The sequence below is a fragment of the Leptodactylus fuscus genome, chromosome 3, assembly GCF_031893055.1.
Source record: "Leptodactylus fuscus isolate aLepFus1 chromosome 3, aLepFus1.hap2, whole genome shotgun sequence".
In the NCBI taxonomy this organism is placed as follows: domain Eukaryota; kingdom Metazoa; phylum Chordata; class Amphibia; order Anura; family Leptodactylidae; genus Leptodactylus; species Leptodactylus fuscus.
Genome location: NC_134267.1, coordinates 3513302 through 3529780, shown reverse-complemented (window position 1 = coordinate 3529780; position 16479 = coordinate 3513302). Strand labels below are relative to the sequence as shown.

Sequence of the window (16479 nt, the reverse complement as noted above, 5' to 3'; positions counted from 1 at the left end):
TTACGTCGCGGCTTCCCGCTGCTGACTAGGCCGAGATGAATCAGTCTAATCAGCAGAGAGTCTCAAGCCGCGGACTCCGTGACTGAATCAGCCACAGAATTTACGGCAAGTTGGAGAAGGACGCTTATTTTTTCCGCACCCAGCTGCGATCTCTGCCTCCCATTCAAAACAACTGGAGGCGGGTTCCGGGCAGAATCTGTTCCGGATTTGTCACCAAATCTGCGGCAAATTCTGACATGTGTAAATACCCCGAGGACAAAACGTATATAGTAATCTAAAAATATAAGTAAAATCTGTAAAATCTAAACAAATAAAGCAAAAGTAATGCGGGCTCACATCTGCGTCAGAGACAGCTGAATATCAGCAGAGAAGTTACACGGGGGACCTTTCTCTCCTCCACTTTTAAAAAGCCGGACACCCCACAGACCCCGATATAGTGAGAGGGGTCCGCCGGGCTCTGTGGGCTGTATTAACAATCCCCTGGATGGACCCAAACATTGGAGAACTGGAGACAGTGTGAACTCAGACCAACAATCACTTCGAGAAATTTATTTATTTAAGACGCTCCTTCTAAATGAGATCACGTAGACAGATTTTACAATTGATGCACCTAAGTGACGGTGACGGTGCAGAAATGCGAGTGTGAACTGGGCCTAAAGATGAGTGCGCTCACCAGATCTCTGCTTCACATATTACATTGAATCTCCCCAGAACTGAGGTGAGAAATAAACTGAAAAATCAGACGACACTTTAGTAAATAGCGATAATCAGACGGCGAAACTAAGCGGGAGAACATCTGTGCCCCATCGATAAATGAGGCCGGGGCTCCCGAATGTTTAAAGGTGAGATAATTGACATTAATCAGGCTCAGCCCATGTAAGTCAAGGCCAGACACAGCACAAGGACACGGACACCCCCAACACAAAAAGGGAATCCTGAGGAAGGTTCACACGCGGCTGCAGGTCCTTAAATCAAAATATGGATTCAATGCAGACTACCTGAAGAACATTGATAATATCTAATACTTATCATAAAATAGTGATTATAATTAAAGGGGATATCCAGGACTAGAAAACATGGCTGCTTTCTCTAAAGAAGAGCTCCGTCCCCTCCCAGGAATGACTTTCATGTCTTTTGGTGCCATTGGAATGAATAGGACGGAGCTGCAGCGTGTCCGTCTGATCGATTAATGTGAAGGTCAATGCCGGAGAAGTGACGCCCATTCTGAAGGAAAGCAGCCATGTTTTCTAATCCTGGATAACTTATGGGGCTGTTCACACATGGGGATAACACTGATTTTGGGGCAGATCCCGTAGCTGGAGACTCCCTGCTGAATAGGACGTGGACAGAATTATACAGAAAATTCTTAACGTTACGATGGACGGAGGTCTGAACTCCAGCAAACCTGAGAATGAAGGAGCTGCATCGCTTTCTAAGTTCTCCCTGCAGGGTAGTGATCCCGACCACCCAGTGGTGCAGGTAATGGCAGCCATATTCATGCTGAAATACTCTGCACAGCGGGCGGCCTATAAAAGGGACAATAAGTCAGCACCGCAGACCCATCATTCTGGAGATGAGTGGGGCCATAATGTAGACGGCAGACTTATGTAGATTGACGCAATATCACTTCAGAAGGAGGGTAATGCAGAAAATAGAGTCATATCTCTCCACAGACGTGTTATACTTAAAGGGGAAGTCCCACAGAGTTAAGTCTTTAGTCAGGCTGAACGTGGGCAGGACTGGCGGTGGTTGGCACATACATTCACTTCAATGGGAGCGCCGGAGATACAACAAATACAACACTCCACTATCTCTGGAGCTCCCACTGAAGTGAATGGGGGGCCGACCATCATCAGTCCTGACCACATTCAGCCTTGCTGTGCTCGGGACAAAGGTCTTGGAGACTTTACTTCGTGAGCCAACCTCTTCCCATCTCGGCATTTATAACTATATACATAAGGACTTATATTTATCTCAAGAAACGGGACCAGATTGTAACAAGAAGCTAAAGAGACCTGGTTAGCCATACATAAGTCTCTCCATATACGTCTATGGGACTTCCAAAAACAACCATAGACAGATGGGATTCCCATAGACGGGAATTTCAGTTATTTCCTATAGATATAGCCACAGATGTTAAGATGGGACTACCCCACTCAATCCGGCACAAATTATACCAACGCAGACTTGACAAAAGCTATAAGAGCTGCGATCCTGTTCATCCGCCCCTTTATCTGTGGGGGGGGGGGGAGGGGGGGATTCGGAGCATCACCAGAACAGACCTTTCCAGTTCGGGTTGTCCGTCCGGTCTGCGTCACCTTTGCTTAGATAATGTATTTATAGTGCAGGAAGGGAGTTAGTGAAATATGTCAATCTGAAGCCAAGTGACTAAGACGTCCAGCGACAATGGTTAATTAAAACCTGTCTGTAACGTAAGAGAGTCTGCTGGCATCGAAACGGCACAGGGAGCGAGCCGAGGCTCAATGTCTTCAGGCAGAACACAAGGAGTCGCATCTTACAGGATTTTCTGGGGGTTTCAGTGGAGATCACTTTTAAAGGGATCCGGGTTTTTTATACCTCCGCCCTGTGCACCATTGTTTCAGTTTTCTTCCTCATGTGAGGTGTTGGGAATTTTAGCACAAACCTGAAAAATAGATTTGTCAACATGCAACGCTCCACATCAGATCCACTGGTTATAGGATACATGGACGCTACAAGGTGGTGGAACTGCACATGCCCAGAAGATGGACCCGATGACATGATCCAGCCCCCTGTACGGGACATTTCTGATGAACATCTGGGGAGGGGATTGCAACAAAAGATACAGGATGGACGGCGTTAAACCCTACACTCAGAAAACCCCTTTAAGGCTGTGTCTACATGTTGCAGTCGTATCACAATTTGCAACAATTTCTGCAAAACTGCAACCGAAACACCAAAGTATTGCAAAACCCCTGACATTTCATGGCACTGTGAGAAGAGCAGAAGATGGACGGAGTCATTGAGACAGTTATACAAGATCTTGTACAATCTTGACAACTCTTTGAGGGGGCAACAAAACTAGGCTGAAGGGCCACCCGTCTGACAATGGAGAGATATTGGTACTGAAATGAATGGCATCGATATCTCCGACATCGGGGCACATACCGGGAAAGTCGACAGAGCGCCGAGGACGTGAAGATCTTCTATAACAAGCAGCAATTCATTCTACATATAAACTCACATTCCCGACAAGGTGTTTAGTGATATCTCTGTATCTGTTATGGCTGATACTAGGACTAGCTGGTATTGAGGAGATTAATACTTCACTTACAGCACATGAAAGATGAGAATCTGCCATTGTCTAGGTGGAATAAAACCAGAGATACAACCATATAAAGTGACCACCCGCCCTCAGTAAATGCTTCAGCTCTACCTGCTGCATGAGAATGGACATACAGACACAATCTCCCTGGCAAGCAGTGCCGCACCTCCCATGAGGCGACCGCTTCAGGTGGCGCTATGCCAGGGCCCCAGGGAGGGCGGCATTTTTGCTTACCTAAGCCAGTCCAGGACAAGCTATCCTGGACTGGCTTAGCACCGAGCGGGCGATTGGGAAGCTCCCCTCACGCTCAGGCAGAGAGCAGGTCCTCTCCGTACCTGCTCTCTGCCTGCGAACGCTGCTAAGCCCCGCCCCTTCGCTTCACCCCGCCCCCTACCCCGGGGGGTCTGTCGTCTGCCTCGGGCTGGGAAAAGGGCAGGTTCACCCCTGCTGGCAAGGCTTTGTTAGTTCATTGCTGATGGGAACTTTATAGCCGGTTTTCTATGAAAAGGAAGTTATATAGGTTAATAAAGTAAATTACCAAGATGTTAACCCCCCCCCCCCCCCCATCCCCCGACACAAGAGCAAAAAATAAATTAATAAACAAACAGTTACACTTTATACATTTTTATTTATGGCCTATCCTGAGTGGGGCACTGACCGCTGAACCCCCGCACAGACCAGCTGTACCGCACACAGATCAGCTGTATCCCGCACAGATCAGCTGTATCCCGCACAGATCAGCTGTACCCCGCACAGATCAGCTGTACCCCCCACAGATCAGCTGTACCCCCCACAGATCAACTGTACCTCGCACAGATTAGCTGTACCCCACACATATAAGCTGTACCCCACACAGATCAGCTGTACCCTGCACAGATCAGCTGTATCCTGCACTGATCAGCTGTACCCCCACACAGATTAGCTGTATCCCACACATATAAGCTGTACCCCACACAGATCAGCTGTATACTGCACAGATCAGATGTATCAAGCACAGATCAGCTGTACCCCGCACAGATCAGCTGTATACTGCACAGATCAGCTGTACCCCGCACAGATCAGCTGTACCCCGCACAGATCAGCTGTACCCCGCACAGATCAGCTGTACCCCACACAGATGAGCTGTACCCCGCACAGATCAGCTGTACCCCGCACAGATCAGCTGTACCCCACACAGATTAGCTGTACCCCGCACAGATTAGCTGTACCCCACACAGATTAGCTGTACCCCGCACAGATCAGCTGTACCCCGCACAGATCAGCTGTATCAAGCACAGATCAGCTGTACCCCGCACAGATCAGCTGTACCCCGCACAGATCAGCTCTATCCTGTACAGATCAGCTCTATCCTGCACAGATCAGCTGTACCCCACACATATAAGCTGTACCCCGCACAGATCAGCTGTATACTGCACAGATCAGCTGTACCCCGCACAGACCAGCTGTAACCCGCACAGATCAGCTGTATCCTGCACAGATCAGCTGTACCCCGCACAGATCAGCTGTACATTGCTGCTTCCAATGCCCATACTATATACAACATGGATCTGTCAAAGAGAATGAACTGCAGTGACAATGTCTGACCACGATACCGGACATGGAACCGTCTGCTTCCTACTCTGTGCTACGTACAGTACAGGCGTCTCAGGAAACTCTGAACAGCTGATCTTTGTGGGGGCCCTGCCTGCAAGCAGAAGTTTGTAGTCCTTAGCATAGGCGGTACATAAAAGAAGAAGCTGTCCAAACCTTTTATGGATAAGTCATTAATCCCGGACAAGTGCATGACAGTGACCCCAGGTAGGTCCACAACTGCTCTCCTTGTCCTCAACTCAACACTGTAAGAATCCCTTTAAGTAAAGGCCCCTCTTAGCAAAAACACAGCAAATAAAACGCTGTGGAAAAAAAATGTATTTTGTCCAAATTTAATCTGTAGGGAAAACATTTAGAATTCTTCAGCTAAAATGAACACGCCGCATTCTTCAAAAACGCACACGTTAGTGAGAAAGCAGCTTTTCCGTTGCTCTATTTTCTGCAATGCGTGGACGAGATTATCCAAAATCTCATTCACTTTGCTGGTAGTATAAGGCCCCATTCACACAGGGCAAGGGGGGGGATATTTTGGCGCAGAATCCACGTCATAATCCGCCCCCTCTCAATGGTGGTCTATGTAGACCGCTAGCGTTCTTTTTTCCACTAGCAGCATGCTGCCCTTTCTCCAGGTGGAATCTGCGGTTGATTCAGCCACGACATCCGCCTCGCAACAGCACGCTCCTGACTGGGGCCGTTCATTTGGGCCTAATCTGGAGTGGAAAGCCGCGATGGGATTTTGTGCACTGCAACCGTCACGGCAGCCGTGACAGAATATGCACATGCGGAATTGCGTGTGAACTAAGCATTGAACACAGAATAGTTTCCTGCTGCGTTTCCACAACGTGAGACTGTAAAGTAAACAGGTTTCATTTCAGCTAAAGTGCGACTCTGCACATACAACAAGCTGTCGGGTTACTTCAATTCCTGTGAACCTGATTTGGATGTTGTAATAACTTGGGCTGAATGCAAGTGAATAAATTATCTTAATCAAACTCGTTAATGTGCCGAATCATCCCATTACACAAAACTTCCTTGTATCAATAATGTAACTGTCTGAACTGACAGGACTTGAGTAATGAGGGAGTCTGTCAGCCATTCTGTCTCTTTAAAATGACTAACAAAGCCATACAGGGGCAGTCTGTTCTGTGTAGAAGTCTTCATACATGGTGTCCTATTGGTTTTTCTGCTGCTAATAGCCCCATTATGGCTGCAGCATATTTTGCATTTTTCTGAAGTGGAGAGGAAGGGGGTGTACAATTTAGAGCAGTCCGCTCCCTCCTGCCCCATCCATTATTGCTATTACTGGTTTCTTAGATTCAATTCTACCAGAAGTAAAATAGCAAACAAAAAACTTAAAAGAAAACCAAATTGACCATAATCTAAGAATGCACTGATCTGCAAATTCAGGTTATGATGCAACTAAAAACTCCCTGATCAACAACATCAAAAATTATAGACTCTAGCTCAATCAGGAAAGCTGCTTACTGTCTATGATTAACATCCCATCAGCAATAACACAAGCAGCTAGTCAGAAGTAGTCAGGCTCTCCTTACATTCTCTGTAACTTATAAGAATCTGCAGACTCATCTCTGTGCAGGCAGGAAAATCTGTGAAGAGACTTGCAGTGGCTGCAACAAGAGACCTGTCCCTCCCTTATATAAGATAAGATAGGGGCCACACGGTGGCTCAGTGGTTAGCACTGCAACCTTGCAGCGCTGGAGTCCTGGTGTTCAAATCCCGCCAAGGACATAAAACCATCTGCAAGGAGTTTGTATGTTCTCCCCGTGTTTGCATGGATTTCCATCCCATATTCCAAAAAAGACATATTGATAGGGAAAAATGTACATTGTGAGCTCTATGTGGGGCTCACAATCTACATTTATTAAAAAAAAAAAAAAAAAAAAAGATAAGATAAGATAATCAGTCTCACTCTAGGAAAATTTTGTGCGTTTCAGTAGCATGGACAATATAGTAATATATTATAAGAAAAACAACACAGACAAGCTCAGAATAGCAGATAGAAAAAGATACCAGGAGTCAGAGCAACTAAAAAGAGAAGAAAGACTTCAGAATCATTTAGTTCTGTGTGTGGAGTGATCTCAGCTTGGCCTGATGTAGATTATACAGCCTGACCGCAGTTGGGAGGAAGGATCTCCGATAGCTTCTTCTCACACTTGGGGTGAAGCGGTCAGTCACTGACAGTACTGCCAGGTGCGATCACGTCTCATACATGAGGTAAGAGTTGTGCTTCAACATGGAGGTCACCACAGACAGTGTCCTTCTGTCACCCCCCACCTGTACTGGGACCAGGGGGCTCCCCAGGACAGAGCTGGCCCTTCTAACCCTTCTAGCTGGTCCAGTCTATTTCTGTCCCTGGCTGGTATACAGCGCCCCCAGCAGGCCATTCCGTAGAAGATGGCTGATGCTACCACAGAGTTAAAAAAAAAAGACTCCAAAGGCCCTCGGCCTCCTGAGCAGGTAGAGCCTAGTGTGGCCCTTTCTGTGCAGCACCTCCAGGTGATCGGCCCAGTCCAGCTTATTATTGGGGAGCGCACCCAGGTACTTATAGGTCCTGAATATCTCACTGCCCGTCCCCTGGATCTCCACCGGGGTCGGAGCACTCCTCCACTTACTAAAGTCCACCACCATCTCCTTGGTCTTCCCAGCATTAATCCTGAGGTGGTTCTGCTGACACCAGTCCACACAGTCCCGGTATAAGTCTCTGTACTCGTTGTCGCCCCCGTCTGTGGTGAAGCTACTATTATAGAGACATCGGAGTACTTCTGTAAGTAACAGATGAATTATACCTAAAGTCAGCAGTGTACAGTGTGACCAGGGGCGAAAGCTGGACCTTGTGGTGCCCCCGTACTACAGATCACAGTGTCAGACACACAGTCCCGGGCTCTCACATACTGAGGGCGGGGTGTCAGGTAGTCTAGGATCCAGTAGGACAGGTGATGGTCCCTCCACCAAGGTTCAGCTTCTCCCTCCGTAGCCCTGGCTGAATGGTGTTGAACGCACTGGAGAAATCACAGAACATTATTCTCACAGTGTTCCCGGGATTCTCCAGGTGAGAGAGAGCTCTATGAAGAAGGTGGATGATGGCGTCATCTAGCCTAATGCCCGGCCAATAGGCAAACTGAAGGGGGTCCACAGCAGAATTCACTAGAGGTCGGAGATGTGTCAGGACCAGTCTCCAGTGAGGTCCATTGGATGAGGTGTCTTTGGAACTGGCATCACACAAGATTTGTGTGACAAGAGACCTGCCCACCGCCTCTCCCCTCACTGTGCTCCTGTCTTCAGGCTACTAGTTTCTAAAGAAGGAACTTCCCTAGTAACAGGGCGTAAACAGCAAGAAGGGAGACACCTAGTGGCAGGACCTATAGAGAGGATTTCAGGCAGAAAGTAGCACCATTTGTAAATAAAATATATTACATTTTTGGTCCAGAATCACATGTTCTATTAAATCAAACTATGTTACCTGAAAGGAGAGTGGCCATTTAATAAAAATTCTTCTGCACTCTGTAAAAAAAAAAAGTGTCACTTCTACTCAATGAGGTTAAGCAAAAATACATAAGGATAAAGTGAACTAAGTCTCAACTATTAAAAATAAAGCATCTACAGTACAAAGGATGACTCAACAAGCCTCCGATCCAAGCTTTGCATTCCATGTCCAGCACATAATCTGAATATTGACATCAATGCAATGCAATGCTCTGAGTAATACAAGACACAAGAACTACATACAGCTTATACAGCAAAGGTCAAAAGGCTTCACACCAAAGGGCAACATGAAGAACACAAACGCAAAAAGACCCCGGCTCAAGTAAGTCCTGTTGGTATGTTCCCCCCAGCAATAGCTTTGATGTTTAGAGTAACAAATAAAGAGGGTTATAATCAGCCATGGAACACTGGAAATCCAAAAATGTTCATGAAAAATCAGTGATAACCTATACAAGTAATGGCCGAGAACAACTATATGGTGAAATATCCAGGCATACACCGGGGTACGGGCTTCTGCCAGTAGCAGTCGGTCATATGATTGGGAGTCAGGGCATCAGAGGGGAAGGCTGAGGAATGAGACCTGCAGCGTTCTGCAAAGCTAATCATCGGGGTGCTGGTGGACCTGCATCTATATAGTAAGCTCATACAGTGCCCTGAATGCATTGGAAAAAATGTACCCCCTTAAAATTGTTGCTGGTGAACATTTGTTGTGCCTGACACCTTAAAGCATTTCCAGGATCTGAAGATATTGGATACTGATGACCTGTTGCAAGATAGTTCAGCATCAGTTAGGTCGGGCTCCACGCACTGTATACCTGTAAAGCTTCTGGTCTGTTCCGTGTAGCAGTGGTGCCTAGGACGGCATCAGTGTATTGGTGTTGGACCTTAACCGATCTCATACTGATTACCTATCTATCTGCAGGGTTGGCGTGATAGGTTACTGTCACCAGAACCAGCATATCACCCCAACAGTAACCTATCTATCTGCAGGACGGGGGGATATGCTGGTTTCTGGTGAGACTAACCTATCTATCTACAGGGCTCTGGTGACAGACTCCCTTTAAAGGTGTTTTTCCATTCAAGACAATTATCCCCTACCCACAGGATAGGGAGTAAAGTCTGATAACTGAAGATCCGACTGCTGAGATCCCCAAGAGCTTCACAGGAATTAGGCAGTAATGTCTATACTTGGCCGACACTTTCACTTCACTTTTAGGAGACTTCCAGGATGGCAGACCCCTAGAAGTGAATGAAGCAGAGATGTAATATTGACATGAGTCCCCTCTGCACCCCTGTTCTCTTGGTCGCTTTGCGTCTCTTCAGTCGGACCCCAGCGATCAGACATTTATCTCTGGCCTTGTAGAGAAGGGACCTCCCCTCTGACATAGGGAGTGCAGTACTCCGCAGTGGCACCATCAATAATGCAGGAGCCCAGATGCTGAGAAGGATCTCTTTGCCTTGCAGGTCTTTCGTCTTTAGCTTTTTTCCTGCAGTAATATACGCCACCGATTTCAGCAAATTCAATAATTGTAAGATAATTTCGGGAGGGCAGATAAGGCGCAGCCTTGTCCCTATCGCAGACCTTTCCATTGTGCCAGAAGTGTTATGAATGTGTTTTCTGCTTGTATAACACGCTTGCTTGTTTGCTATAATTAAGTGATAATGAATGGGAGTTGCAGGTTCTGGATGAATGATCCAACCTGAATGACGACAATTACTGACGGGTTCAGCCTCAGGTGACGATGTTGGTCAGCCATATTAGGTTACCTAGGACTAATTATAACTGCGAGTCGGTAGCCGAGTGGCTAATTAGTAATTTAAGGCACGCTGCTCGCTCCTGCTCGCTTATAGCCGCGCTGTTGTTAAGCTGCTGTCCGAATAATGACATTCCTCAGAGAAGAGTAAGAGAGTCCTGTCCTGCTCCGTGTAGCACGCCGCTCTCCCTGTGTGCGATGACTGGCCGCGTACTGGAAAATTCCCTGAAAGGCGCCACTGAACAAATAGAAATTTTAGAAATACTATTCTGGCTACAAAAAGGCTCTTGCTGATCCGCAACGTTTAATTTGTTTTCTATCTGCACAAGGCACGGCTACAATGTACCTAGAAAATGCCACGGGCTACTGTTATTATATAAAGGAATTAAGCTACCCTGTGGAGGAAATCGGTAACGTACGGCCCGAGATGGATCCGAGCAGCCGCCCGCACACACCTTTATGTTTTTATGCTTAGGCGACCATTTTTGATACTTGAATGTTTGTGATAACAACGATCTGACGCTATATTATTACATCGCGCATTCACGGCAATACAAGGAAAATAACGCCGTAAGCTGCCCGGAGCGAAGCCTAAAAGTGAAATAATACACAGACTAGATCAATATTAAACTATGTAACTACATTAAAGCATAGGATTATGCAGATATGTTGCAAAAATGCCAAAACTCTCCCCCAAAAAACATCATGTTAAGGCCCCCACATAGTAAAACCGCGGTGGAAACACATTGCAGGGTTTTTTTAGCAGCGTTTTTCATTACGATTTTGCAGAGTTTTCCTCTGCGGACTTTCTGCCCCTATCATACCTGTATGGAGACCGCCAGTATTTCCGTAGTTTTAATTGACTTGCTGCGATTTTCAAGTGGTTTAGAAAACGCAGCATTTCCAATGTGGATATTTGTCTGCAATGTGTGGACGGGATTATCCAGAATCCACTTTGCAGGTGCTGTAAAATGCTGCGTTTTTTTCCAGTGGCGTTTCTAGTACAACCAAAACACTGCATTTTCACAAGAATTTACAAGTTTTGTAGGTATTTAATACGAGATAACACTGGTGTATTTTATACTTCACTACTGACTAGAGATGAGGGAATATACTTGATCGAATACCTCGGCCACATAGCTCCCGATGCAAAATCACGTTCGGGGCTTCGAATTTTTAGTGCCCCTCCCACCTTCCCTGCGGCCGAGGTATTCAACCGAGCATATTCGCTCATCTCTACTACTGACTAGAAGGGAACATCTGGTGACGAAACACCCCATAAAATACTAATGAAATGCCACGAAAACACGACAAAGGATTGAGGCTCTGTTCACACTAGTATTGTCTTTCCATTGTTCAGGTCCCTCAGGGAATCCGAACCACGGAGAGTTGGGCCACTAATCCAGTGGCTACACGTGGTGCCTGGAGGACACCACTGACTATAATGGGGTCTGTCATTATAAAACTGACACCAGTGGCTGAAAAAGTCCCCGTGATTTTCAGTACCTGCAAAGTGAATGGGATTCCACACACTGCAGAAAAATATCCACAGCGGACATGATGCGATTTCAAAAATCATTGCATTTTAGTAAATCGGAGCATGTTAATTATACCTATAGAAATGCTGCTACTTTCTGTATAGATAGAATAGGGGCAGAGAGTCCGCAGAGGAAAACTCAGCTGGGAAAAGCGCTGCTGGAGAAAAAAGCAATGTGTTCTGCCGCAGTTTTATCTGCATCTCTTTTTGGCTGCCGCTCGCTATGCGGGGCCTAGCAGATAAGCCGTGTATTACATTGATCGCTGCTTTACACACTTTTTGCTATGTTGCTTGATGGCGCTGTGGCTTACCAGGAAAGTGGCCGATCGTACTCGAGAATGGGGATTGGCTTAAGGAGAGTCTACCACCACCAAAATCACATGTAAGCTACGTATATGCTGATCCAGCGGAGCTCGGTGACAGAGTGAGCCTTGTTTGTGTGTTAAAGTGGAAAATTACAACCAAGAAAAATCTACTTTTACTCCGTATGCAAATGAGCAGTCTATGGCACCCGGGCATGGCCGCCTCTGTCAGAGATCCTGTTCTGCCTGAGGTCACTATCTAGTGGTACTTGTCAATCTTTATGTTACAGTGTGATGCCGGGTGGCAACCACAGGTGACGCCGGAGCTTTGGACAGCGCTGCCATGTCAGGGTGCACCAAACAGCTCATTTGCATAAAGAATAAGACTGAGGCCTCACGTTGTGGAAAAGGTGAGTTTTTTTAGTTGCTGACTTTGCTGTGTTTTTATTTAGGAATATCAGAAATAACCAGATAATCGTAATCATCCCACGGCGTCCCCTGCTGCTGGATAAATCATTCAGACCCCCGTACAATATCGCACAATATACCGTATAATAGCCATCATTAGACATGGGCAGACCCCAATGTGTTTGACCAGGTTAATGTTATCAGACATCGTTACCGTATATACTCGAGTATAAGCCGAATTTTTCAGCCCAGTTTTTGGGCTGAAAAAGCTTTCCTCGGCTTATACTCGAGTCAGCAAAAAAAAAAATTATTTTATTTTTATTTTTAGGAAGGGGGGGGTCTATGACCAGCCACAATGTCAATGTATAGAATCTCCCATAAAATAGTGAAAAAAAAAGAAAGATTTTTTTAAAAAAATAAAAGTTGTAAATCCCTCCTTTCCCTAGAATAGACACAAAAGTAGAAAATGACTGTGAAACACAAACACATGAGGTATTCCTGTGTCTGAAAGTGCCCGGTCTACTGAATGGGCAGGGGTTAATAGGAGCACTGCAGATCCCCTATAGTCAGCCAGACTGAATTCCAAGTGGGGAAAGAAAAAACCCAGACCTCAAGCTCAGGGAAGGGGCAAACAGACAACCAAAACACCCCCTCCCCTTCCCCAGCATCTACTGTACCCCAAAACTCCGACCATTTTAATTTTTGAAATTTTCCAGTAGCTGCTGCATCTCCCCCCTCGGCTTATACTCGAGTCAATAAGTTTTCAAAGTTTTTAGTGGTAAAATTAGGGGCCTCGGCTTATACCCGAGTATATACGGTATTGTGTATCTCACGTCATATCTGCAGCCATGTCTGTGTCCTTTATCTGCTTCAGTCGTTACAATGTATCAGAATACAGAATAGTTGCAATAATAGAGAAATTCTCTAAACTCTACAAGTTATGGCAAAGAAAATGTCCTGAAATTAACCCAGAATCTAAAGTGATATTTTTCTGCAACTCCAGCAGTAATGAGAGGTCGTCTGTCATATGATACTACAAGATGGATCGGCCGGCATAAATCTATGTACTGTCAGGTAACGCTGCTAGATCTTAAGGTCTCGGCGAGCTCATCCCGTCCTATTACTCAAGATGGAGTCATATTATTATACGCAGCAGTTGATCAATGTCATTAATAAATAATCATTTCGGATCCCCATACATCGGTGTCTTCCATCATCCATGAACCTCACACACTATCCTTCTTTTCTATGACAGCCTGGAATCTGTTCCTTCATTTTTCTCTTAAAGGGGTTGTTCAAAATTGCAAAAACATGATCGTCCCTTCCTGAAACTGAGCAACATCTGTCCAATAGTTGTGTCTGGTATTACAGGTTGGCTACAGGGACTTGAATAAAAGTATAAGGGGTTGGCCAAGACTTGATATTGATGGCTTATCCTTAGAATAGGTAATCCGTATTAAAGTGGTAGAGTCCAATACCTGGGGCTGAGGCCATCCCTTCCAACAGTGGGAAGATATTGGTGCCGAAATTAATGGCATGAAATCTCCAGCAACGGGGAAGATACTCGGAAAGCCAACAGTGCACTGAATTCGGTGCACTAACGGTATATAATACTGCACATCTTCTTTAAGGATAGAGGATGAAAGCCTTGGACAACCCCTTTAAGTGGCCACTGTTTTCGTAGCCATATTTTCCTAATCCTGGGCAACTCCTTGAATTTCCAATTTGAAAGGAGTTGTCTTGTCTACTTTAGAAAACCCATCATTTTCTTATAACCCTGTTAGAAAAATCTAACTTCGTCTTACTTCTTGTGACGTTCGCAACCTCCACAGGTCCATAGATTTCATTAGGAGCCCGGGCCACAAATAGGGACAGGAATGGGATGTGCTAGCTATTAAAGACACGGCTACTACAAAGCACAAGGTCATGTGTATGGGGCTAAATAGAAGGAGATCAAAGGGGAACCGCACTGACCTGCATTACATAGACAACCCCATTAAAGTGAATGGGTGCCGTGTAATGGGTAATTTTCATCATAGATTACAGCAGATTGCTTTGGGGGTCCCAGAAAGGAAGACTTTGCTTTAGACATTTGCCACTGGTTAGGATAACAATGACCTTTACAGATTTGTCTCTACATAACTTATACCATTGTGTATTACAGCCCCATTAACTTCAAATGTACATGAAAAAGTAAACCCGTAGCTCCCAACTCACGGTCCTCCAGTATCTATCCATATCTGTGATGAGTAAACCCCTTCAAGGCGGCTGAGGCCCCAAGTTGCGGAAACGCAGTTTTCTTTGTTGCAGATTTTGCTGCGTTGGAATGGACAATGGGAAATATAAAGTAAGTTCTTAGACTTCTCCCTTCTTCTCAATCCACTCCTGGCTTTGGCTCAAAAAACTACAGCAAAATCTGCAACAAAAAAAGCTGCGTTTCTGCAAAGTGGGGCCTGATGCAGTGCATACAGGGGTATAAGCACGACTGCTACGTGTGGCGTCTTTGGCTCAAGGACCATGTAGGGCTGTCACTATAGACCCCGGGAAACCTCTGATGTTTCTGCATAAGCAGTCTGTTCTTATTCTATAGAGATCCCAGGCGTTTGCTTGTGATGTGACTTTCCTGTAGCAATGATTTCTATTCTAACAGCTTAACGTTTTATTGCCTAGACTTAAGATCAGTATATGGCGGCCATGACGCCTGCTATATAGCTCACATGGCAGCTTCTATCTCCTAAGTGTAGCAAAGCAATACGTTTTCATATGATGCAAGAATGAACTGGTAATAGATGTGTAATAGATGAGCAATAACACCTATTGCATCAGAAATCATCAATAACTATAGAATAATAATGGAGTGTCGCAATCCAGAGAGAGCAATGAAAGTGTCAGACAAGGGAACATCACCACATAAAACTGTCCCCGGATATTTACGATTTATTGACTTTACCGAGATTGATCAACTACAGAAATGGGTTGGCAAGATGCAGAATTCATGTTTTTACCTTTGGTTGTTCCCACGCTAGATTGAAAACCCTGCGGCTGTGATGCCAGTCATTGGAACGTGAGGCTGAGCGGTATATAAAGCTATTTTCATATGCTATACATGATCTAGTGCAGGGCTCTCAAACGTAGCTGGGCGGTATATAGACAAATACATGAAGCTGAAGGGCCGCCTTCCTTTCAAATGGTATACAATACCCATATATTGTTGAATAACCCCAGCAGTGGCCCTACACAGTTTATTTCCCCCAGCAGTGGCCCCAGTACTTCTCTCACTGCTCCCGGACACACTCTTGTCTCTTGTCCCCAGCTCCAGGCAGGGCCGCTTTAACCAAAGGACAAATGATGCATCGGCACCAGGCTCTGTGGTGTATGAGCCCTCAGCTGGCACTAATCTAGTGGGACAGTCCTGCATTTCTGGTGCTGTCCTGCTATTCCAAGTGGTAGCAGTTTCAGTTCTGTCTTTAGGACACAGATTGAGTTGGATGGTGGAGCTTAGGTTTTGGTTGATCGTGTCTTCAGAAAGTTGGTAGGAATGTGATTAGGTGAGATTTTTCCCAGAGCAGCAAAGAGAGCAGAAAGTGCTGGGGAGCGAAGAGCTGAGAATAACACTGCGGCCTAAGGAAAGCTTTAGGACGGGGTCAGCAGTTCTCTTCCTGGTTCTACCAATGCAGCTGGATAGGCAAAACTGGGGAAAGGCCGCAGGGTCCGAAAGTTTGTGAAACAGTCTGATCTCGCCTTGCCACTTGTGTCCTCTATGGTCCTCTGCTGTGGCTGACCCTTTGGTCCATTTGTCTCCTCTATGGCCTGACTTTGGCCTCACCTGTCCCAGTTTCTTTTTGTTTTTAAAGGGACACCAAGCCTAAATATTGACTGACACTTGCTAATTTTATGGGTGTCTTCTCTGCAGCAGTCATCTCATTTACATCACAAACAAAACAGAGAATTACAATAGAAGATAAGACCCATAGACAACACCTGACACATCATTTCATCCACTACTGACAATAGATAACATCGCAGCTTATCTACTTCCACTTCCAGCACACAACATGTCATAGACCTTGGTGAGCAGAC

At 45.7% G+C, this 16479-nt stretch overlaps 2 protein-coding genes across 2 annotated transcripts in view; one reads left to right on the top strand and one right to left on the bottom strand.

The window, feature by feature from the left end:
• The window catches only part of OTX1 (orthodenticle homeobox 1), a 388453-nt gene that overhangs the window by 190336 nt on the left and 181638 nt on the right, over positions 1-16479 (top strand). The window lies entirely within an intron of this gene.
• Positions 1-16479, bottom strand: part of WDPCP (WD repeat containing planar cell polarity effector) — a 224595-nt gene that overhangs the window by 153033 nt on the left and 55083 nt on the right. The window lies entirely within an intron of this gene.